General features: G+C 28.0%; 3 long non-coding RNA genes across 7 annotated transcripts; all 3 read left to right on the top strand.

Annotated features, from left to right (window-relative positions):
- Nucleotides 1-1,186: 1,186 nt before the first annotated feature.
- LOC133666866 (uncharacterized) lies at nucleotides 1,187-7,214 on the top strand. Of its 3 annotated transcripts, XR_009831649.1 has the most exons (5): nucleotides 1,187-1,526; nucleotides 2,429-3,045; nucleotides 3,207-3,301; nucleotides 6,572-6,665; nucleotides 7,169-7,214. It is a non-coding gene; the product is annotated as an uncharacterized LOC133666866 (long non-coding RNA). The 3 variants fall into 3 exon arrangements; XR_009831648.1 differs by lacking the exon at nucleotides 7,169-7,214 and having other exon boundaries at nucleotides 6,572-6,879; XR_009831647.1 differs by lacking the exons at nucleotides 6,572-6,665; nucleotides 7,169-7,214 and having other exon boundaries at nucleotides 1,188-1,526; nucleotides 3,207-5,186.
- Nucleotides 7,215-10,589: 3,375 nt separating this feature from the next.
- LOC133666868 (uncharacterized) lies at nucleotides 10,590-16,495 on the top strand. 2 transcript variants are annotated; one of them, XR_009831652.1, is made up of 5 exons: nucleotides 10,590-10,658; nucleotides 11,561-12,177; nucleotides 12,339-12,433; nucleotides 15,694-15,787; nucleotides 16,291-16,495. It is a non-coding gene; the product is annotated as an uncharacterized LOC133666868 (long non-coding RNA). The 2 variants fall into 2 exon arrangements; XR_009831651.1 differs by lacking the exons at nucleotides 15,694-15,787; nucleotides 16,291-16,495 and having other exon boundaries at nucleotides 12,339-13,281.
- Nucleotides 16,496-19,351: 2,856 nt separating this feature from the next.
- Nucleotides 19,352-25,453, top strand: LOC133666876 (uncharacterized). Of its 2 annotated transcripts, XR_009831673.1 has the most exons (4): nucleotides 19,352-19,783; nucleotides 20,684-20,781; nucleotides 24,635-24,902; nucleotides 25,408-25,453. It is a non-coding gene; the product is annotated as an uncharacterized LOC133666876 (long non-coding RNA). The 2 variants fall into 2 exon arrangements; XR_009831672.1 differs by lacking the exon at nucleotides 25,408-25,453 and having other exon boundaries at nucleotides 24,635-25,213.
- The last annotated feature ends 1,209 nt before the right edge of the window (nucleotides 25,454-26,662 follow it).

The raw sequence follows: 26,662 nt of genomic DNA, 5'->3' as shown, positions 1-26,662 counted from the left end.
TTTACTTTATTTTTGTTACATAACTTGTTATATTATGTTATATTCTCTTTTTATGTTTTTATATTTATTCATTATTCATATATGTACCATAATAATAAATTCCTTTATATGTTGCAGCATAACAATTAATTAAACCTCAGAATGCTGCAATATATAAGAAAAGTATTATGTTACATTGTAATACATAAAAATGAATTAATGACATGAATTAAAAACATGAAAAGAAAGTATAATGTAAAAATTAATAAGTATCATGAAGTAAGAGAAAATTAAAATATTGAAGAAGAATTTCACAGAATCTCAAAGTTATAAAAAATCTGAAAGAATTGAAATGAAAAACTGAAAAATGAATTTAAAAGGACTTAAGAGAAATATTATCTAAATAAAAAAAAAGAAAAACATTTACACAAATCAATTAAATTTTCTCTTTTATGTATGTTTTTCTAATTGAAGAATTTAACACTCATGTTAAATTCTTTCTTTGTTGTTTTAGATTTTTGGATTTAGATTTTTTTAACTTTGATATTAAATTCTTCTCTTATGTTTCATTCTTTTTTATTTTATAATATTTAACTTTTTATGTTAAATATTCTCTTTGTTTTTTTCCATATTCATTATTCATCATTTATGCACTACTTTATTGTTAAATTATTTTTTACATATATGTATATATATGTATATATATTTATTCTTCAAATTAAATTAATCTATGTGTCAAATTTTATTTACATTCTCTAAGTTTTTAGATTTATTTAACGTTATTCTTCTGTTCTATTTCTATAATTCTATTCAGATTTTGTTCATCTCAAATTAAAATATCTTATTTGTACTTCAATCTTTCCTAATCTCTTCGAATCTTGTGTTAAATAAGTTTCTTGTTTTTTTCAGATTTGGTTAAATATTCTTTTGTGTTTTTTCTCTTGTTGATTTTTATGTCAAAATTGTTTTCTTTTATTTAATATAATTTAATTGCTTAAATTTATTTATTTTAAATTTAAATTCAAGTCTTGTGTTTTATTTATATTATATTTCAATTATGTTAAATTCAGTTACTTTTATATTACGTTCTCTTTTTATTTTTTCAATTTTCATGAATTTATTTAAGTTTTTGTTAAATTTCTCTTTTGTATTTTTACTTATATTTAAATTTAATTTAATAAATATTTTTATTGAATTCCTTCTTTGCATTACAACTATCTTATTATCTTGATAAATTGGTAATTCTAGTAATAATTTTTTTTTTCCAATAAGTAGATCTTTAGAGAATTCCAATCTGACAAGTAACACATAATTAATATACGTGTTATGTTATATTTCAATTTTTCGCGCGATTTTTGAATGAAAAAAATAAGCATCATGAGCCAGCCAATCAGAACGTCGCTTTATTCAAGTAGTCGCGGGACTCATTGCGCATCGTAGTGCGCATTACACTGCGCATTACACTGCGCATTACACTGCGCATGTCGTCAGTCTACAGTTGAAAATTGTGTGGAGTGGACGTGTCGTCGCGAATTGTGATTATCGCAGTAAGTTATTTTACACTTATTATTACCAAAATATTGCTAATTTAGTTTTTGAAATGATCCATTCAGTGTACTGAAAACGAAATTAATTGGTTTTTTCCGTGTTTTTGTGTCTTTTCCTTAGAATTGTTCATTTCGCGTCTATTGCGTCATTAACGTCCCGTATCGAAATATTTCGAAACAGAATTTGAAATCGTATATCGGCTTTTTTTAAATATAATTTTAATCGTAATACGTTTATATTACAATTTCTTGATCTCTATATTTTATCATTTTAATAGTATTAAAGTGAATGAAATATTTTACGCTTTGTTACGTATTCATTTCGTGAAATCGAATTATTCAAGTATCGCATATTTTTCCGAATGTACATATATATTGTGTACAACGTCTCGCGTGTATGTTTATTGTTTACTTTTTTTAGTCTTTCGTTTATACTTTGCTCGAGGCAAGAAGCATTTCTTATGATATTTCATTTCCAAGAAATCGGATTCGTGTTCAAACATGTTTCGACCTGTCGAGCGTATCCCCTCTCCATCTTGTTATTCGATGCGCGAAATCGAAGCGCAGTGACATTGTTCGTCGTGACGATTAGACGTTTGAAATTTTCTCGAGACGATTGTTTTATTTGTTGCATAGTATTTTAATAATATCTTTCTTTGTGACTACTTTTGTTATTATTTGTGCGTTGATTAATACACATTTATTGAATATTTTATTCAACAATATTAGAATTGATAATTTTGAGTTCCTCGTTTATCACATAATTCGAGTGTCGAATTACAAGATGCTTTATATTGTGAGTTTTTTTTTTTTATTTGATTTGATCGTTGTGATACTTTAACATGATCTAATTTCATACATATTATTCATTTATTTAGAAGTTTTGATTTTTTTCTGCGCAGGTTTAATTGGTAGCGTTATGGTAATATTCTCGAAGGCGGGAAAAATTCCAATATGGACGCCATTGGTGACTTTTTTTCGTGGTAAAATTTTACATTTCGTATGTATAAATTTTTATTCTGTTTTATTGGATTATTAATGATTGTTGTTAAGCAATTCATAATAAAATTACGTTTTAGTTAGAAGAAAGTGAAAAAATAAAAAGGCAGTATTTTTAGAACAAATGCTCGATAAGAAGGAGAAGAAAAAAGATCTTATCAATATCAAAAAGATATTGCTTCTTCCTCTATCATTCCCCGTCCCTCTATACTAATTTAATGTTAATTTCAGAAAATATTATATTGTGACCACGCGCAATGTGGTTAGTAGAATCAGTGTTTGCTTCGTCATAGTATTTTGAATATTTTTTAGAGCACAATAGCTCTGATTAAATTTTAATTAGAATAATCAAACGGGAAGATAGAGTCAGTGTTTGTTCGTCGATTATAATTTATGCGGACGCGTTATTAGTTTCTTATTTTTTATTTTTTTTCTTTTTATTTTAAATATTCGTTTCCGGTACAGAGTAGAGTCGGTGCTTCTCTCAAGAGAATACGGCGATCATCCATCACGCGAAGAGGTAATTATTCTTTTATCTATCTAAATTTTTATTCTTGTAAATAGAAGTTAAATGGAATTTCAATATTATATATTGTTACATATTGCATATTTAATAGTTTCGTATTTCAATTTTTTTCAAGTAATCGGAACCGTGTTTTAAATTATGACGTTTTGTCACAGATTTCTTCCATCCTTCCATCCATCCTGATGACTATCCAACCTTCTTCTCGATGACTTCTTGGCTACAATAACAATGAAGGCGTTCGCATCGTATGGTGAGTCGCATGCTTTTTGGTTCCTCCGGTCACTCAATCATGTCGTAGGATAAAAGATCCGAATCGACACGAGTGATTGGTTGTATACGTAGAATTTTGCACGAGCACAATGACCGCGGGTATATTATATTATTATAAATAAATACCCGCGAGTAGTAACAATTATTTCTATTGTGTTTTATTTATTAGTTCAGGCTAGAGTCTTCTTACGCTTCGCGTTTTTGATTAATATAAAATGTTTGGTAATTTTCTGAACATAACTGGCATAAAACGTATAATAATTATTATTATATAATTATCAGTGTAATACATGTTACTGTTAATTTGAATTTCTATAATTCAAAATTCTTCAGAGTAACATTTTAAGTTATTTGGTCAATTTGATTATTGTGTTTGTCATATAATAATTTCATATAACTTCAGTATGATTTACAACACTGGTAGATAGTAAAGTTCAATTTTTACTCGTACAAATGTGAATTAAATTTTGCGCAAGGAGACATTTCGCGACAGGCAGATTTTAGAATCAGAGCAATAAGTTTTGAATATCATTCTTCTTGGTTTTGAAAATATGCTCTGATGAAGGAATCGTCTGAGGGTATTTCTATTAATATTTTATATTAAATTACAATGAATTCTAAATTCCTTTTTCAATTCAATATTAAAAATTTAATATGCTAAAAATTCAAGAACTTGTTTAATTAATGATACGAAATATAAAATAGAGTCACACAAAATTTGAAACATGATAATAAAAATTTGAAATATATAATATAATTTATATAATTGTATAATTTGAAATATATAATACAAAGTCAAAGAATATTAGCCCGTTAGATACAAAATGAATATATTAATATCTTTTTAGCTCAGGATTTTCAGGTTTAACCCTTTCCATGTTCATTGCCAGGAATTCACTCACGTGCCCAGGTGTTACTTGAGTGAAGGAGAGGCAATGGGTATGATGACCTAGTTCATAAGTTAATACAAATTTTTTAGCGACTGACGATGCGTTAGTGTATCGTGCACGACGTACTTTCCACATTGTGTGTGTGTGTGTGGTTAGGCTGTGGAATTGCGTCGTTTCAATTATTATTTCTTTCACTATTCAATCGCAATTTACAATCATACTCGTAATAAAATATTGCGAATAAGTAATAAATAGTAAGATTACTAATCTTTAGTATCAAATTACAATATCATAATTGTACAATTTTGGTTGAGAATAATGGTTATAATAATGGTACCGTTTAGTCTGGTGACTAGTATTTTGGAAAACGTTACGTATTCATAAATATTCACAATTAAAATGTAAATACACGTGTTTTGTCGCGTTTCACGCAATGGTCGCTAGCCATCGTCAGTCGATTTCAGGAAAAGGTACGTAAAGTTAGAGTGTGCGAGTAGTGTGCCAAGCTCGGGTGTCGGAGGCGTCCCGGGACGCTTTCCCTAGTGTAGGCTTTTGCGCCCGGGTGTTATGTGTGAGAATCGTGGAATGAGTGTGTTGGTATGCCTGTTTTGCCATATTTTTTAAATATAGGGCTAGGTAGGATAGGTAGTATACTTCTGGTGTGTCTGTTTAATTATAAGTAGGTAGGGCCGGGCAGGTTGTCACAGTCTCTGATCGGGTAGGCGCGTTTTCGCGTGACAACTTGTTTCAGGGAATAAAATTTGAGAAATCGAGGGCGAAACTGAGACGAATGGATGACAATGCCATTCGTCTCTGGTTTTGCTCATCGAGTTTTCGAATTTCGCGGTCGCGGTCGTGATTTGCTTTCGAAACGAACGTTGCGCTCGAGATTCTGTGCATGTACGGAGAACGATCATTGCAATTGTTGGTCGTCCATGTGCATTTAGCTTCCGCGATTTAGTCCTTTTTTTTCTTTTTTCTTTGGTTTACGATTAGTGAATCTCGAGCCTAGATTTAAGTTTCAGCGGGCATTGCGCCCGAAGGAGGAAGACCGAAGAGGCCCGACAAACTGTCACGAAGAGGGCTGCAACGAATGGTTTCTCATCTTTTGGATCTTGTCTCGATCCAAAGAATGGGAAATCATTGTTACTACTTTGTCATTGTGCTCGTTTTAGTAATACGTATTATATGTTGTATTGTCTTGGCCAATTTGCATGCTGGCCTATCGTTTATCCAGTCATCATGGGCATATCGCGAATTTGCATTAGTGTTGCGATTGATTAGTAAACGGGTTGAATTAGAGTTGCGATAAAATGATGATCGCGTTTGCTATAGCGTTGCGTTGAAAAGAATATCGCGGTTACGTTTAATTATTTTCATTATGAATTAATCAATTTTTTATTTTCTTTTTTTTTTTTTTTTTTTTAATATATATTTGAATTTATTCTTTATTATAATGCAATTATGATTTATGATATCGTGATATTTAAAGTAGCTTTTTCGATTTATAAAATAATAATAAATTTTATATTAAATTCGTTTGAAGAATTAGTGTTGCGTTGAAAAATAATCGCGTTTTTTTATAGTAGTTTTGCGTTTTTTTGCTCAAATTGCCCATATTTCTTCCACTTGGACTGTGGAAGTATCAAGTTCCTGAATCACCTATTACAGTCAAAAAAGCTGTATGAAAGGTGATTGTACGACGGCAGTCTCTGACTATGGCTGCAATCTTCCGCTATTATATAGTGTTGCGTCTATAATAAAAAAATTATGAGTGCATAAATTAGTTTATTAGAGTTTCGTATATGTTTTCGCGAATCTTTTATCCTTTTTTTTTTTATCCTTTTTTTTTGCTGATATAGAATTGCATTGAAAGTACAGTGAAGCACTCTTCGCGTTTTCTTTTGACATTTTAGCATTTTAGTGTTGCGAAATAGAAATAAATTCCACTCACGGTTTGTTCGGATTTACATTGGGTGGATAATTATTTTGGTTACCCTTCTGGTTACCTTTTCGTCGTTTTTTTCATTTCAGCACCCCTTATTAAGAACGTTTGTTATTGAAAATACTGTTAAAATATGTATTTCTTTCTTATCGATGAATATCTCCCATTTAAAATAATGAGTTGCTTAACAACATTTTGATAATTTGTTTTTTTAATTAAATTTTTTCCTTTCTTTTTCTAGGTGTAAATTATTTTTTAATTATTAATCCAGTAATTGAGTTTGTTACAGATATGAAATATGAAAAATAGAAGAAAATAAACAGGAAAAAATAGATAGATAATAATGTGTTATCCTCATTTGTTGGAAATTAATTACCTTTGTTATTGTTGTTGTTTCACTAATTCTGTTCTATAGTTTGTTTCAGAAATCTCCTTCAGCTTTCAACAATGGATTATGTGGAATGGATTACATCTTATCATCAGATAAATATTCTAATTTTTTATATTAGGTAATATAGAATAGGTTGTAGGAAACATTTAGCTTTTTTTCTTGATAGATGGGATTTATAAACGATGTTCTGTTCTTCTTCTTCTTATTGTTAAAAAAAGCAGCTTCGCTTTCCCCACTTTGATTCGTTTTCCAAATCAACATTTCCTATTTTTCAAGGCAATATGATCATTTTGCTATCCTTAATTCCTTAATTTCCTCATTATAAACAAATGCTTGATACTTGATAGCTATATGACTTTGTTCATTAGCCATCATTGGTATATACTGATTTGCATTTTCCTCTTGCCACATGTGGTTTTATGTCGTATCACAAATTTTTTGGAATTTGTGTGTCATCAATCAGTGTGAATGTAAATATGATGAATGTTGATACGAAGAGAATTTGTTAGATGTTCAATCAAAGCTGAATTAGGAACAAAGTGTTTAAATTCTTATATAGATAAGAAACATAAAAAAACTTTCAGAATAAATTAAATGTTAATGTTATATTTTTAATTCAAGTTTGTTTCAGGATTTCTTACAGGAACAGAAGATTGTATAATTGATTAAAAAAGTGTATTTAAAATTAAGTGCATGCAGAATCAAGGGTATTAAATAAAGTTATGTATTGTAGAAAAGTAGATACTGTAGATAAATAGGTGGATAACATACATTTAGGAAAGGAGAATTTATTTACGAATAAAATAATTTGGGAAATTTATAAAGCATAAGATTTTATTTCTTTGTACCTTGAGTGATAATAATTGTATATGTAATCAAATTATATTACGCTAGACGGCGTAGCTCTAATCTTTTTTCGGTTCAGAACATATTTTACAATGTTCGAAGATGTCGCGTCAATCTATTTCTCGTCGATATTTCGTTTATACGTTTATTTTATGATCGATAATGAAACACATAAATTAGAATAAGTAATAGACGAAGAGGAAATGAATAGAGATAAGATAAGAATTGAACGTGAGCACCATCTCTTGCAAGCTAGAAACATTTCTTTAAGATGATATTTTCTAAAAGCACTAAGAGATGGCAATAATACTTAATTCTTACTCTACTTTATCCTCCTTGGAGAAAAATCTTCTCTTATGATTCAATCATTTTTAGTTTATTATTGTTGAGTTTTATGTTACATTTCCTTTTTATGTTCTTATACTCATTTCTTATAATCTATAATTATTATTGTTTAAGTTCAATTACCTTCAGTTATTTTTCATATATATGTCTTTTCTAATTCAATTAACATTTATGCTAAATTATTTTTTCTATGTTTTAACATTTTTGGAATTTTTTTTAATTTTTACATTGAACAATCCTTCCATGGAATTTTTTTTTATTCTTTTTGTATATTAGGATCAATAGTTCAATTCTATTCTTATATCTTGAAGCTTTGTTAAATATAATAAATTGTTTTTCTTAAATTGTTTATCTTATTCAATTACCATTTGTTGTTGTAAATTCCTTTTTGTTATTTAGTTCCTTTAGATTTTCTTAACTTTGAGATTAAGTTCTTCAGCTATGTTTCAATCCTTTTCTACTTTCTAATATACTTTATGTTGAATTCTCCTTTTTTGTTTGTATATTTATTAATTATTTATATATTATAACATTAAACTTTTTTATATGTTGCAACATAACAATTAGCAAAATCTTACAATGCTGCAACATATTGGAAAAGAATTTAACATTGTAATACATAAATAATGAAATTAAACATGAAAAGAGAATATAATGTAAAAGTTATTGTTATCATAAAGTAGAAAAAAATTGAAATATTTGAGAGGAATTTAACCTCAAAGTTAGAAAAGTTTAAAAATACTGAAATATGAGAGAAAGATTTAACAGAAATATTATCTAAATTAAAGAAAACATTTAAGCAAAACAACAAAATTTGCTTCTTTTTGATGTTTTAGAATTTTAGATTTAGATTTTTCTTGACTTTGAAATTTTATTCTTCAGTTATGTTTCAATCCTCTTTTTTATAATGGTTAACTTTTATCTTACATTTTCCTCTTATATGTTTATACACATTTATTTATTTATTATAATGTAACAATAAATTCTTTTATATGTTGCAACATAACAATTAACAAAATCTTACAATGCTGCAATATATAGGAAAAGAATTTAACATTGTAATACATAAATAATGAAATAAAACATGAAAAGAGAATATAATGTAAAAGTTATTATTATCATGTAAAATGTAAAAGTTATTATTATCATAAAATAGAAAAAATTGAAACATTTGAGAGGAATTTAATCTCAAAGTTAAAAAAGTCTAAAAATATTGAAACATGAAAGAAGGATTTAATAGAAATATTAGATATTAGATATAATAGAAATTAAGGAAAACATTTAAAGAAAATAACAAAATTTGCTTTTTTGATATTTTAGATTTTTAGATTTAGATTTCTTTTTTTACTGTGGGATTAAATTCTTTAGCTATGTTTCAATCCTTTTTTACTTTATTTTTGTTACATAACTTGTTATATTATGTTATATTCTCTTTTTATGTTTTTATATTTATTCATTATTCATATATGTACCATAATAATAAATTCCTTTATATGTTGCAGCATATTAATTAATTAACCTCAGAATGCTGCAATATATAAGAAAAGTATTATGTTACATTGTAATACATAAAAAATGAATTAATGACATGAATTAAAAACATGAAAAGAAAGTATAATGTAAAAGTTAATAAGTATCATGAAGTAAGAGAAAATTAAAATATTGAAGAAGAATTTCACAGAATCTCAAAGTTATAAAAAATCTGAAAGAATTGAAATGAAAAACTGAAAAATGAATTTAAAAGGACTTAAGAGAAATATTATCTAAATAAAAAAAAAGAAAAACATTTACACAAATCAATTAAATTTTCTCTTTTATGTATGTTTTTTCTAATTGAAGAATTTAACACTCATGTTAAATTCTTTCTTTGTTGTTTTAGATTTTTGGATTTAGATTTTTTTTTTAACTTTGATATTAAATTCTTCTCTTATGTTTCATTCTTTTTTATTTTATAATATTTAACTTTTTATGTTAAATATTCTCTTTTGTTTTTTTCCATATTCATTATTCATCATTTATGTACTACTATATTGTTAAATATTTTTTTACATATATGTATATATATGTATATATATTTATTCTTCAAATTAAATTAACCTATGTGTCAAATTTTATTTACATTCTCTAAGTTTTTTAGATTTATTTAACGTTATTCTTCTGTTCTATTTCTATAATTCTATTCAGATTTTGTTCATCTCAAATTAAAATATCTTATTTGTACTTCAATCTTTCCTAATCTCTTCGAATCTCGTGTTAAATAAGTTTCTTGTTTTTTTTTCAGATTTGGTTAAATATTCTTTTGTGTTTTTTCTCTTGTTGATTTTTATGTCAAAATTGTTTTCTTTTATTTAATATAATTTAATTGCTTAAATTTATTTATTTTAAATTTAAATTCAAGTCTTGTGTTTTATTTATATTATATTTCAATTATGTTAAATTCAGTTACTTTTATATTACGTTCTCTTTTTATTTTTTCAATTTTCATGAATTTATTTAAGTTTTTTGTTAAATTTCTCTTTTGTATTTTTACTTATATTTAAATTTAATTTAATAAATATTTTTATTGAATTCCTTCTTTGCATTACAACTATCTTATTATCTTGATAAATTGGTAATTCTAGTAATAATTTTTTTTTTCCAATAAGTAGATCTTTAGAGAATTCCAATCTGACAAGTAACACATAATTAATATACGTGTTATGTTATATTTCAATTTTTCGCGCGATTTTTGAATGAAAAAAATAAGCATCATGAGCCAGCCAATCAGAACGTCGCTTTATTCAAGTAGTCGTGGGACTCATTGCGCATCGTAGTGCGCATTACACTGCGCATTACACTGCGCATTACACTGCGCATGTCGTCAGTCTACAGTTGAAAATTGTGTGGAGTGGACGTGTCGTCGCGAATTGTGATTATCGCAGTAAGTTATTTTACACTTATTATTACCAAAATATTGCTAATTTAGTTTTTGAAATGATCCATTCAGTGTACTGAAAACGAAATTAATTGGTTTTTTCCGTGTTTTTGTGTCTTTTCCTTAGAATTGTTCATTTCGCGTCTATTGCGTCATTAACGTCCCGTATCGAAATATTTCGAAACAGAATTTGAAATCGTATATCGGCTTTTTTTAAATATAATTTTAATCGTAATACGTTTATATTACAATTTCTTGATCTCTATATTTTATCATTTTAATAGTATTAAAGTGAATGAAATATTTTACGCTTTGTTACGTATTCATTTCGTGAAATCGAATTATTCAAGTATCGCATATTTTTCCGAATGTACATATATATTGTGTACAACGTCTCGCGTGTATGTTTATTGTTTACTTTTTTTAGTCTTTCGTTTATACTTTGCTCGAGGCAAGAAGCATTTCTTATGATATTTCATTTCCAAGAAATCGGATTCGTGTTCAAACATGTTTCGACCTGTCGAGCGTATCCCCTCTCCATCTTGTTATTCGATGCGCGAAATCGAAGCGCAGTGACATTGTTCGTCGTGACGATTAGACGTTTGAAATTTTCTCGAGACGATTGTTTTATTTGTTGCATAGTATTTTAATAATATCTTTCTTTGTGACTACTTTTGTTATTATTTGTGCGTTGATTAATACACATTTATTGAATATTTTATTCAACAATATTAGAATTGATAATTTTGAGTTCCTCGTTTATCACATAATTCGAGTGTCGAATTACAAGATGCTTTATATTGTGAGTTTTTTTTTTTTATTTGATTTGATCGTTGTGATACTTTAACATGATCTAATTTCATACATATTATTCATTTATTTAGAAGTTTTGATTTTTTTCTGCGCAGGTTTAATTGGTAGCGTTATGGTAATATTCTCGAAGGCGGGAAAAATTCCAATATGGACGCCATTGGTGACTTTTTTTCGTGGTAAAATTTTACATTTCGTATGTATAAATTTTTATTCTGTTTTATTGGATTATTAATGATTGTTGTTAAGCAATTCATAATAAAATTACGTTTTAGTTAGAAGAAAGTGAAAAAATAAAAAGGCAGTATTTTTAGAACAAATGCTCGATAAGAAGGAGAAGAAAAAAGATCTTATCAATATCAAAAAGATATTGCTTCTTCCTCTATCATTCCCCGTCCCTCTATACTAATTTAATGTTAATTTCAGAAAATATTATATTGTGACCACGCGCAATGTGGTTAGTAGAATCAGTGTTTGCTTCGTCATAGTATTTTGAATATTTTTTAGAGCACAATAGCTCTGATTAAATTTTAATTAGAATAATCAAACGGGAAGATAGAGTCAGTGTTTGTTCGTCGATTATAATTTATGCGGACGCGTTATTAGTTTCTTATTTTTTATTTTTTTTCTTTTTATTTTAAATATTCGTTTCCGGTACAGAGTAGAGTCGGTGCTTCTCTCAAGAGAATACGGCGATCATCCATCACGCGAAGAGGTAATTATTCTTTTATCTATCTAAATTTTTATTCTTGTAAATAGAAGTTAAATGGAATTTCAATATTATATATTGTTACATATTGCATATTTAATAGTTTCGTATTTCAATTTTTTTCAAGTAATCGGAACCGTGTTTTAAATTATGACGTTTTGTCACAGATTTCTTCCATCCTTCCATCCATCCTGATGACTATCCAACCTTCTTCTCGATGACTTCTTGGCTACAATAACAATGAAGGCGTTCGCATCGTATGGTGAGTCGCATGCTTTTTGGTTCCTCCGGTCACTCAATCATGTCGTAGGATAAAAGATCCGAATCGACACGAGTGATTGGTTGTATACGTAGAATTTTGCACGAGCACAATGACCGCGGGTATATTATATTATTATAAATAAATACCCGCGAGTAGTAACAATTATTTCTATTGTGTTTTATTTATTAGTTCAGGCTAGAGTCTTCTTACGCTTCGCGTTTTTGATTAATATAAAATGTTTGGTAATTTTCTGAACATAACTGGCATAAAACGTATAATAATTATTATTATATAATTATCAGTGTAATACATGTTACTGTTAATTTGAATTTCTATAATTCAAAATTCTTCAGAGTAACATTTTAAGTTATTTGGTCAATTTGATTATTGTGTTTGTCATATAATAATTTCATATAACTTCAGTATGATTTACAACACTGGTAGATAGTAAAGTTCAATTTTTACTCGTACAAATGTGAATTAAATTTTGCGCAAGGAGACATTTCGCGACAGGCAGATTTTAGAATCAGAGCAATAAGTTTTGAATATCATTCTTCTTGGTTTTGAAAATATGCTCTGATGAAGGAATCGTCTGAGGGTATTTCTATTAATATTTTATATTAAATTACAATGAATTCTAAATTCCTTTTTCAATTCAATATTAAAAATTTAATATGCTAAAAATTCAAGAACTTGTTTAATTAATGATACGAAATATAAAATAGAGTCACACAAAATTTGAAACATGATAATAAAAATTTGAAATATATAATATAATTTATATAATTGTATAATTTGAAATATATAATACAAAGTCAAAGAATATTAGCCCGTTAGATACAAAATGAATATATTAATATCTTTTAGCTCAGGATTTTCAGGTTTAACCCTTTCCATGTTCATTGCCAGGAATTCACTCACGTGCCCAGGTGTTACTTGAGTGAAGGAGAGGCAATGGGTATGATGACCTAGTTCATAAGTTAATACAAATTTTTTAGCGACTGACGATGCGTTAGTGTATCGTGCACGACGTACTTTCCACATTGTGTGTGTGTGTGTGGTTAGGCTGTGGAATTGCGTCGTTTCAATTATTATTTCTTTCACTATTCAATCGCAATTTACAATCATACTCGTAATAAAATATTGCGAATAAGTAATAAATAGTAAGATTACTAATCTTTAGTATCAAATTACAATATCATAATTGTACAATTTTGGTTGAGAATAATGGTTATAATAATGGTACCGTTTAGTCTGGTGACTAGTATTTTGGAAAACGTTACGTATTCATAAATATTCACAATTAAAATGTAAATACACGTGTTTTGTCGCGTTTCACGCAATGGTCGCTAGCCATCGTCAGTCGATTTCAGGAAAAGGTACGTAAAGTTAGAGTGTGCGAGTAGTGTGCCAAGCTCGGGTGTCGGAGGCGTCCCGGGACGCTTTCCCTAGTGTAGGCTTTTGCGCCCGGGTGTTATGTGTGAGAATCGTGGAATGAGTGTGTTGGTATGCCTGTTTTGCCATATTTTTTAAATATAGGGCTAGGTAGGATAGGTAGTATACTTCTGGTGTGTCTGTTTAATTATAAGTAGGTAGGGCCGGGCAGGTTGTCACAGTCTCTGATCGGGTAGGCGCGTTTTCGCGTGACAACTTGTTTCAGGGAATAAAATTTGAGAAATCGAGGGCGAAACTGAGACGAATGGATGACAATGCCATTCGTCTCTGGTTTTGCTCATCGAGTTTTCGAATTTCGCGGTCGCGGTCGTGATTTGCTTTCGAAACGAACGTTGCGCTCGAGATTCTGTGCATGTACGGAGAACGATCATTGCAATTGTTGGTCGTCCATGTGCATTTAGCTTCCGCGATTTAGTCCTTTTTTTTTTTTTTTTTTTGGTTTACGATTAGTGAATCTCGAGCCTAGATTTAAGTTTCAGCGGGCATTGCGCCCGAAGGAGGAAGACCGAAGAGGCCCGACAAACTGTCACGAAGAGGGCTGCAACGAATGGTTTCTCATCTTTTGGATCTTGTCTCGATCCAAAGAATGGGAAATCATTGTTACTACTTTGTCATTGTGCTCGTTTTAGTAATACGTATTATATGTTGTATTGTCTTGGCCAATTTGCATGCTGGCCTATCGTTTATCCAGTCATCATGGGCATATCGCGAATTTGCATTAGTGTTGCGATTGATTAGTAAACGGGTTGAATTAGAGTTGCGATAAAATGATGATCGCGTTTGCTATAGCGTTGCGTTGAAAAGAATATCGCGGTTACGTTTAATTATTTTCATTATGAATTAATCAATTTTTTATTTTCTTTTTTTTTTTTTTTAATATATATTTGAATTTATTCTTTATTATAATGCAATTATGATTTATGATATCGTGATATTTAAAGTAGCTTTTTCGATTTATAAAATAATAATAAATTTTATATTAAATTCGTTTGAAGAATTAGTGTTGCGTTGAAAAATAATCGCGTTTTTTTATAGTAGTTTTGCGTTTTTTTGCTCAAATTGCCCATATTTCTTCCACTTGGACTGTGGAAGTATCAAGTTCCTGAATCACCTATTACAGTCAAAAAAGCTGTATGAAAGGTGATTGTACGACGGCAGTCTCTGACTATGGCTGCAATCTTCCGCTATTATATAGTGTTGCGTCTATAATAAAAAAATTATGAGTGCATAAATTAGTTTATTAGAGTTTCGTATATGTTTTCGCGAATCTTTTATCCTTTTTTTATCTTTTTTTTTGCTGATATAGAATTGCATTGAAAGTACAGTGAAGCACTCTTCGCGTTTTCTTTTGACATTTTAGCATTTTAGTGTTGCGAAATAGAAATAAATTCCACTCACGGTTTGTTCGGATTTACATTGGGTGGATAATTATTTTGGTTACCCTTCTGGTTACCTTTTCGTCGTTTTTTTCATTTCAGCACCCCCTTATTAAGAACGTTTGTTATTGAAAATACTGTTAAAATATGTATTTCTTTCTTATCGATGAATATCTCCCATTTAAAATAATGAGTTGCTTAACAACATTTTGATAATTTGTTTTTTTAATTAAATTTTTTCCTTTCTTTTTCTAGGTGTAAATTATTTTTTAATTATTAATCCAGTAATTGAGTTTGTTACAGATATGAAATATGAAAAATAGAAGAAAATAAACAGGAAAAAATAGATAGATAATAATGTGTTATCCTCATTTGTTGGAAATTAATTACCTTTGTTATTGTTGTTGTTTCACTAATTCTGTTCTATAGTTTGTTTCAGAAATCTCCTTCAGCTTTCAACAATGGATTATGTGGAATGGATTACATCTTATCATCAGATAAATATTCTAATTTTTTATATTAGGTAATATAGAATAGGTTGTAGGAAACATTTAGCTTTTTTTCTTGATAGATGGGATTTATAAACGATGTTCTGTTCTTCTTCTTCTTATTGTTAAAAAAAGCAGCTTCGCTTTCCCCACTTTGATTCGTTTTCCAAATCAACATTTCCTATTTTTCAAGGCAATATGATCATTTTGCTATCCTTAATTCCTTAATTTCCTCATTATAAACAAATGCTTGATACTTGATAGCTACATGACTTTGTTCATTAGCCATCATTGGTATATACTGATTTGCATTTTCCTCTTGCCACATGTGGTTTTATGTCGTATCACAAATTTTTTGGAATTTGTGTGTCATCAATCAGTGTGAATGTAAATATGATGAATGTTGATACGAAGAGAATTTGTTAGATGTTCAATCAAAGCTGAATTAGGAACAAAGTGTTTAAATTCTTATATAGATAAGAAACATAAAAAAACTTTCAGAATAAATTAAATGTTAATGTTATATTTTTAATTCAAGTTTGTTTCAGGATTTCTTACAGGAACAGAAGATTGTATAATTGATTAAAAAAAAGTGTATTTAAAATTAAGTGCATGCAGAATCAAGGGTATTAAATAAAGTTATGTATTGTAGAAAAGTAGATACTGTAGATAAATAGGTGGATAACATACATTTAGGAAAGGAGAATTTATTTACGAATAAAATAATTTGGGAAATTTATAAAGCATAAGATTTTATTTCTTTGTACCTTGAGTGATAATAATTGTATATGTAATCAAATTATATTACGCTAGACGGCGTAGCTCTAATCTTTTTTCGGTTCAGAACATATTTTACAATGTTCGAAGATGTCGCGTCAATCTATTTCTTGTCGATATTTCGTTTATACGTTTATTTTATGATCGATAATGAAACACATAAATTAGAATAAGTAATAGACGAAGAGGAAATGAATAGAGATAAGATAAGAATTGAACGTGAGCACCATCTCTTGCAAGCTAGAAACATTTCTTTAAGATGATATTTTCTAAAAGCACTAAGAGATGGCAATAATACTTAATTCTTACTCTACTTTATCCTCCTTGGAGAAAAATCTTCTCTTATGATTCAATCATTTTTAGTTTATTATTGTTGAGTTTTATGTTACATTTCCTTTTTATGTTCTTATACTCATTTCTTATAATCTATAATTATTATTGTTTAAGTTCAATTACCTTCAGTTATTTTTCATATATATGTCTTTTCTAATTCAATTAACATTTATGCTAAATTATTTTTTCTATGTTTTAACATTTTTGGAATTTTTTTTAATTTTTACATTGAACAATCCTTCCATGGAATTTTTTTATTCTTTTTGTATATTAGGATCAATAGTTCAATTCTATTCTTATATCTTGAAGCTTTGTTAAATATAATAAATTGTTTTTCTTAAATTGTTTATCTTATTCAATTACCATTTGTTGTTGTAAATTCCTTTTTGTTATTTAGTTCCTTTAGATTTTCTTAACTTTGAGATTAAGTTCTTCAGCTATGTTTCAATCCTTTTCTACTTTCTAATATACTTTATGTTGAATTCTCCTTTTTTGTTTGTATATTTATTAATTATTTATATATTATAACATTAAACTTTTTTATATGTTGCAACATAACAATTAGCAAAATCTTACAATGCTGCAACATATTGGAAAAGAATTTAACATTGTAATACATAAATAATGAAATTAAACATGAAAAGAGAATATAATGTAAAAGTTATTGTTATCATAAAGTAGAAAAAAATTGAAATATTTGAGAGGAATTTAACCTCAAAGTTAGAAAAGTTTAAAAATACTGAAATATGAGAGAAAGATTTAACAGAAATATTATCTAAATTAAAGAAAACATTTAAGCAAAACAACAAAATTTGCTTCTTTTTGATGTTTTAGAATTTTAGATTTAGATTTTTCTTGACTTTGAAATTTTATTCTTCAGTTATGTTTCAATCCTCTTTTTTATAATGGTTAACTTTTATCTTACATTTTCCTCTTATATGTTTATACACATTTATTTATTTATTATAATGTAACAATAAATTCTTTTATATGTTGCAACATAACAATTAACAATTAACAATTAATTAATCTTACAATGCTGCAATATATAGGAAAAGAATTTAACATTGTAATACATAAATAATGAAATAAAACATGAAAAGAGAATATAATGTAAAAGTTATTATTATCATGTAAAATGTAAAAGTTATTATTATCATAAAATAGAAAAAATTGAAACATTTGAGTGGAATTTAATCTCAAAGTTAAAAAGTCTAAAAATATTGAAACATGAAAGAAGGATTTAATAGAAATATTAGATATTAGATATAATAGAAATTAAGGAAAACATTTAAAGAAAATAACAAAATTTGCTTTTTTGATATTTTAGATTTTTAGATTTAGATTTCTTTTTTTACTGTGGGATTAAATTCTTTAGCTATGTTTCAATCCTTTTTTACTTTATTTTTGTTACATAACTTGTTATATTATGTTATATTCTCTTTTATGTTTTTATATTTATTCATTATTCATATATGTACCATAATAATAAATTCCTTTATATGTTGCAGCATATTAATTAATTGATATTAATTAATTAACCTCAGAATGCTGCAATATATAAGAAAAGTATTATGTTACATTGTAATACATAAAAAATGAATTAATGACATGAATTAAAAACATGAAAAGAAAGTATAATGTAAAAGTTAATAAGTATCATGAAGTAAGAGAAAATTAAAATATTGAAGAAGAATTTCACAGAATCTCAAAGTTATAAAAAATCTGAAAGAATTGAAATGAAAAACATTTAAAAGGATTTAAGAGAAATATTATCTAAATAAAAAAAAAGAAAAACATTTACACAAATCAATTAAATTTTCTCTTTTATGTATGTTTTTTCTAATTGAAGAATTTAACACTCATGTTAAATTCTTTCTTTGTTGTTTTAGATTTTTGGATTTAGATTTTTTTTTTAACTTTGATATTAAATTCTTCTCTTATGTTTCATTCTTTTTTATTTTATAATATTTAACTTTTTATGTTAAATATTCTCTTTTGTTTTTTTCCATATTCATTATTCATCATTTATGTACTACTATATTGTTAAATATTTTTTTACATATATGTATATATATGTATATATATTTATTCTTCAAATTAAATTAACCTATGTGTCAAATTTTATTTACATTCTCTAAGTTTTTTAGATTTATTTAACGTTATTCTTCTGTTCTATTTCTATAATTCTATTCAGATTTTGTTCATCTCAAATTAAAATATCTTATTTGTACTTCAATCTTTCCTAATCTCTTCGAATCTCGTGTTAAATAAGTTTCTTGTTTTTTTTTCAGATTTGGTTAAATATTCTTTTGTGTTTTTTCTCTTGTTGATTTTTATGTCAAAATTGTTTTCTTTTATTTAATATAATTTAATTGCTTAAATTTATTTATTTTAAATTTAAATTCAAGTCTTGTGTTTTATTTATATTATATTTCAATTATGTTAAATTCAGTTACTTTTATATTACGTTCTCTTTTTATTTTTTCAATTTTCATGAATTTATTTAAGTTTTTTGTTAAATTTCTCTTTTGTATTTTTACTTATATTTAAATTTAATTTAATAAATATTTTTATTGAATTCCTTCTTTGCATTACAACTATCTTATTATCTTGATAAATTGGTAATTCTAGTAATAATTTTTTTTTTCCAATAAGTAGATCTTTAGAGAATTCCAATCTGACAAGTAACACATAATTAATATACGTGTTATGTTATATTTCAATTTTTCGCGCGATTTTTGAATGAAAAAAATAAGCATCATGAGCCAGCCAATCAGAACGTCGCTTTATTCAAGTAGTCGCGGGACTCATTGCGCATCGTAGTGCGCATTACACTGCGCATTACACTGCGCATGTCGTCAGTCTACAGTTGAAAATTGTGTGGAGTGGACGTGTCGTCGCGAATTGTGATTATCGCAGTAAGTTATTTTACACTTATTATTACCAAAATATTGCTAATTTAGTTTTTGAAATGATCCATTCAGTGTACTGAAAACGAAATTAATTGGTTTTTTCCGTGTTTTTGTGTCTTTTCCTTAGAATTGTTCATTTCGCGTCTATTGCGTCATTAACGTCCCGTATCGAAATATTTCGAAACAGAATTTGAAATCGTATATCGGCTTTTTTTAAATATAATTTTAATCGTAATACGTTTATATTACAATTTCTTGATCTCTATATTTTATCATTTTAATAGTATTAAAGTGAATGAAATATTTTACGCTTTGTTACGTATTCATTTCGTGAAATCGAATTATTCAAGTATCGCATATTTTTCCGAATGTACATATATATTGTGTACAACGTCTCGCGTGTATGTTTATTGTTTACTTTTTTTAGTCTTTCGTTTATACTTTGCTCGAGGCAAGAAGCATTTCTTATGATATTTCATTTCCAAGAAATCGGATTCGTGTTCAAACATGTTTCGACCTGTCGAGCGTATCCCCTCTCCATCTTGTTATTCGATGCGCGAAATCGAAGCGCAGTGACATTGTTCGTCGTGACGATTAGACGTTTGAAATTTTCTCGAGACGATTGTTTTATTTGTTGCATAGTATTTTAATAATATCTTTCTTTGTGACTACTTTTGTTATTATTTGTGCGTTGATTAATACACATTTATTGAATATTTTATTCAACAATATTAGAATTGATAATTTTGAGTTCCTCGTTTATCACATAATTCGAGTGTCGAATTACAAGATGCTTTATATTGTGAGTTTTTTTTTTTATTTGATTTGATCGTTGTGATACTTTAACATGATCTAATTTCATACATATTATTCATTTATTTAGAAGTTTTGATTTTTTCTGCGCAGGTTTAATTGGTAGCGTTATGGTAATATTCTCGAAGGCGGGAAAAATTCCAATATGGACGCCATTGGTGACTTTTTTTCGTGGTAAAATTTTACATTTCGTATGTATAAATTTTTATTCTGTTTTATTGGATTATTAATGATTGTTGTTAAGCAATTCATAATAAAATTACGTTTTAGTTAGAAGAAAGTGAAAAAATAAAAAGGCAGTATTTTTAGAACAAATGCTCGATAAGAAGGAGAAGAAAAAAGATCTTATCAATATCAAAAGATATTGCTTCTTCCTCTATCATTCCCCGTCCCTCTATACTAATTTAATGTTAATTTCAGAAAATATTATATTGTGACCACGCGCAATGTGGTTAGTAGAATCAGTGTTTGCTTCGTCATAGTATTTTGAATATTTTTAGAGCACAATAGCTCTGATTAAATTTTAATTAGAATAATCAAACGGGAAGATAGAGTCAGTGTTTGTTCGTCGATTATAATTTATGCGGACGCGTTATTAGTTTCTTATTTTTTATTTTTTTTCTTTTTATTTTAAATATTCGTTTCCGGTACAGAGTAGAGTCGGTGCTTCTCTCAAGAGAATACGGCGATCATCCATCACGCGAAGAGGTAATTATTCTTTTATCTATCTAAATTTTTATTCTTGTAAATAGAAGTTAAATGGAATTTCAATATTATATATTGTTACATATTGCATATTTAATAGTTTCGTATTTCAATTTTTTTCAAGTAATCGGAACCGTGTTTTAAATTATGACGTTTTGTCACAGATTTCTTCCATCCTTCCATCCATCCTGATGACTATCCAACCTTCTTCTCGATGACTTCTTGGCTACAATAACAATGAAGGCGTTCGCATCGTATGGTGAGTCGCATGCTTTTGGTTCCTCCGGTCACTCAATCATGTCGTAGGATAAAAGATCCGAATCGACACGAGTGATTGGTTGTATACGTAGAATTTTGCACGAGCACAATGACCGCGGGTATATTATATTATTATAAATAAATACCCGCGAGTAGTAACAATTATTTCTATTGTGTTTTATTTATTAGTTCAGGCTAGAGTCTTCTTACGCTTCGCGTTTTTGATTAATATAAAATGTTTGGTAATTTTCTGAACATAACTGGCATAAAACGTATAATAATTATTATTATATAATTATCAGTGTAATACATGTTACTGTTAATTTGAATTTCTATAATTCAAAATTCTTCAGAGTAACATTTTAAGTTATTTGGTCAATTTGATTATTGTGTTTGTCATATAATAATTTCATATAACTTCAGTATGATTTACAACACTGGTAGATAGTAAAGTTCAATTTTTACTCGTACAAATGTGAATTAAATTTTGCGCAAGGAGACATTTCGCGACAGGCAGATTTTAGAATCAGAGCAATAAGTTTTGAATATCATTCTTCTTGGTTTTGAAAATATGCTCTGATGAAGGAATCGTCTGAGGGTATTTCTATTAATATTTTATATTAAATTACAATGAATTCTAAATTCCTTTTTCAATTCAATATTAAAAATTTAATATGCTAAAAATTCAAGAACTTGTTTAATTAATGATACGAAATATAAAATAGAGTCACACAAAATTTGAAACATGATAATAAAAATTTGAAATATATAATATAATTTATATAATTGTATAATTTGAAATATATAATACAAAGTCAAAGAATATTAGCCCGTTAGATACAAAATGAATATATTAATATCTTTTTAGCTCAGGATTTTCAGGTTTAACCCTTTCCATGTTCATTGCCAGGAATTCACTCACGTGCCCAGGTGTTACTTGAGTGAAGGAGAGGCAATGGGTATGATGACCTAGTTCATAAGTTAATACAAATTTTTTAGCGACTGACGATGCGTTAGTGTATCGTGCACGACGTACTTTCCACATTGTGTGTGTGTGTGTGGTTAGGCTGTGGAATTGCGTCGTTTCAATTATTATTTCTTTCACTATTCAATCGCAATTTACAATCATACTCGTAATAAAATATTGCGAATAAGTAATAAATAGTAAGATTACTAATCTTTAGTATCAAATTACAATATCATAATTGTACAATTTTGGTTGAGAATAATGGTTATAATAATGGTACCGTTTAGTCTGGTGACTAGTATTTTGGAAAACGTTACGTATTCATAAATATTCACAATTAAAATGTAAATACACGTGTTTTGTCGCGTTTCACGCAATGGTCGCTAGCCATCGTCAGTCGATTTCAGGAAAAGGTACGTAAAGTTAGAGTGTGCGAGTAGTGTGCCAAGCTCGGGTGTCGGAGGCGTCCCGGGACGCTTTCCCTAGTGTAGGCTTTTGCGCCCGGGTGTTATGTGTGAGAATCGTGGAATGAGTGTGTTGGTATGCCTGTTTTGCCATATTTTTTAAATATAGGGCTAGGTAGGATAGGTAGTATACTTCTGGTGTGTCTGTTTAATTATAAGTAGGTAGGGCCGGGCAGGTTGTCACAGTCTCTGATCGGGTAGGCGCGTTTTCGCGTGACAACTTGTTTCAGGGAATAAAATTTGAGAAATCGAGGGCGAAACTGAGACGAATGGATGACAATGCCATTCGTCTCTGGTTTTGCTCATCGAGTTTTCGAATTTCGCGGTCGCGGTCGTGATTTGCTTTCGAAACGAACGTTGCGCTCGAGATTCTGTGCATGTACGGAGAACGATCATTGCAATTGTTGGTCGTCCATGTGCATTTAGCTTCCGCGATTTAGTCCTTTTTTTTCTTTTTTCTTTGGTTTACGATTAGTGAATCTCGAGCCTAGATTTAAGTTTCAGCGGGCATTGCGCCCGAAGGAGGAAGACCGAAGAGGCCCGACAAACTGTCACGAAGAGGGCTGCAACGAATGGTTTCTCATCTTTTGGATCTTGTCTCGATCCAAAGAATGGGAAATCATTGTTACTACTTTGTCATTGTGCTCGTTTTAGTAATACGTATTATATGTTGTATTGTCTTGGCCAATTTGCATGCTGGCCTATCGTTTATCCAGTCATCATGGGCATATCGCGAATTTGCATTAGTGTTGCGATTGATTAGTAAACGGGTTGAATTAGAGTTGCGATAAAATGATGATCGCGTTTGCTATAGCGTTGCGTTGAAAAGAATATCGCGGTTACGTTTAATTATTTTCATTATGAATTAATCAATTTTTATTTTCTTTTTTTGTTTTTTTTAATATATATTTGAATTTATTCTTTATTATAATGCAATTATGATTTATGATATCGTGATATTTAAAGTAGCTTTTTCGATTTATAAAATAATAATAAATTTTATATTAAATTCGTTTGAAGAATTAGTGTTGCGTTGAAAAATAATCGCGTTTTTATAGTAGTTTTGCGTTTTTTTGCTCAAATTGCCCATATTTCTTCCACTTGGACTGTGGAAGTATCAAGTTCCTGAATCACCTATTACAGTCAAAAAGCTGTATGAAAGGTGATTGTACGACGGCAGTCTCTGACTATGGCTGCAATCTTCCGCTATTATATAGTGTTGCGTCTATAATAAAAAAATTATGAGTGCATAAATTAGTTTATTAGAGTTTCGTATATGTTTTCGCGAATCTTTTATCCTTTTTTTTATCTTTTTTTGCTGATATAGAATTGCATTGAAAGTACAGTGAAGCACTCTTCGCGTTTTCTTTTGACATTTTAGCATTTTAGTGTTGCGAAATAGAAATAAATTCCACTCACGGTTTGTTCGGATTTACATTGGGTGGATAATTATTTTGGTTACCCTTCTGGTTACCTTTTCGTCGTTTTTTCATTTCAGCACCCCCTTATTAAGAACGTTTGTTATTGAAAATACTGTTAAAATATGTATTTCTTTCTTATCGATGAATATCTCCCATTTAAAATAATGAGTTGCTTAACAACATTTTGATAATTTGTTTTTTTAATTAAATTCTTCCTTTCTTTTTCTAGGTGTAAATTATTTTTTAATTATTAATCCAGTAATTGAGTTTGTTACAGATATGAAATATGAAAAATAGAAGAAAATAAACAGGAAAAAATAGATAGATAATAATGTGTTATCCTCATTTGTTGGAAATTAATTACCTTTGTTATTGTTGTTGTTTCACTAATTCTGTTCTATAGTTTGTTTCAGAAATCTCCTTCAGCTTTCAACAATGGATTATGTGGAATGGATTACATCTTATCATCAGATAAATATTCTAATTTTTTATATTAGGTAATATAGAATAGGTTGTAGGAAACATTTAGCTTTTTTTCTTGATAGATGGGATTTATAAACGATGTTCTGTTCTTCTTCTTCTTATTGTTAAAAAAAGCAGCTTCGCTTTCCCCACTTTGATTCGTTTTCCAAATCAACATTTCCTATTTTTCAAGGCAATATGATCATTTTGCTATCCTTAATTCCTTAATTTCCTCATTATAAACAAATGCTTGATACTTGATAGCTACATGACTTTGTTCATTAGCCATCATTGGTATATACTGATTTGCATTTTCCTCTTGCCACATGTGGTTTTATGTCGTATCACAAATTTTTGGAATTTGTGTGTCATCAATCAGTGTGAATGTAAATATGATGAATGTTGATACGAAGAGAATTTGTTAGATGTTCAATCAAAGCTGAATTAGGAACAAAGTGTTTAAATTCTTATATAGATAAGAAATATAAAAAAAAAACTTTCAGAATAAATTAAATGTTAATGTTATATTTTTAATTCAAGTTTGTTTCAGGATTTCTTACAGGAACAGAAGATTGTATAATTGATTAAAAAAGTGTATTTAAAATTAAGTGCATGCAGAATCAAGGGTATTAAATAAAGTTATGTATTGTAGAAAAGTAGATACTGTAGATAAATAGGTGGATAACATACATTTAGGAAAGGAGAATTTATTTACGAATAAAATAATTTGGGAAATTTATAAAGCATAAGATTTTATTTCTTTGTACCTTGAGTGATAATAATTGTATATGTAATCAAATTATATTACGCTAGACGGCGTAGCTCTAATCTTTTTTCGGTTCAGAACATATTTTACAATGTTCGAAGATGTCGCGTCAATCTATTTCTCGTCGATATTTCGTTTATACGTTTATTTTATGATCGATAATGAAACACATAAATTAGAATAAGTAATAGACGAAGAGGAAATGAATAGAGATAAGATAAGAATTGAACGTGAGCACCATCTCTTGCAAGCTAGAAACATTTCTTTAAGATGATATTTTCTAAAAGCACTAAGAGATGGCAATAATACTTAATTCTTACTCTACTTTATCCTCCTTGGAGAAAAATCTTCTCTTATGATTCAATCATTTTTAGTTTATTATTGTTGAGTTTTATGTTACATTTCCTTTTTATGTTCTTATACTCATTTCTTATAATCTATAATTATTATTGTTTAAGTTCAATTACCTTCAGTTATTTTTCATATATATGTCTTTTCTAATTCAATTAACATTTATGCTAAATTATTTTTTCTATGTTTTAACATTTTTGGAATTTTTTTTAATTTTTACATTGAACAATCCTTCCATGGAATTTTTTTATTCTTTTTGTATATTAGGATCAATAGTTCAATTCTATTCTTATATCTTGAAGCTTTGTTAAATATAATAAATTGTTTTTCTTAAATTGTTTATCTTATTCAATTACCATTTGTTGTTGTAAATTCCTTTTTGTTATTTAGTTCCTTTAGATTTTCTTAACTTTGAGATTAAGTTCTTCAGCTATGTTTCAATCCTTTTCTACTTTCTAATATACTTTATGTTGAATTCTCCTTTTTTGTTTGTATATTTTTAATTATTTATATATTATAACATTAAACTTTTTATATGTTGCAACATAACAATTAGCAAAATCTTACAATGCTGCAACATATTGGAAAAGAATTTAACATTGTAATACATAAATAATGAAATTAAACATGAAAAGAGAATATAATGTAAAAGTTATTGTTATCATAAAGTAGAAAAAA

Source organism: Apis cerana, linkage group LG10 (assembly GCF_029169275.1).
Source record: "Apis cerana isolate GH-2021 linkage group LG10, AcerK_1.0, whole genome shotgun sequence".
NCBI lineage: Eukaryota > Metazoa > Arthropoda > Insecta > Hymenoptera > Apidae > Apis > Apis cerana.
This window is presented reverse-complemented; position numbering and strand designations above follow the sequence as displayed.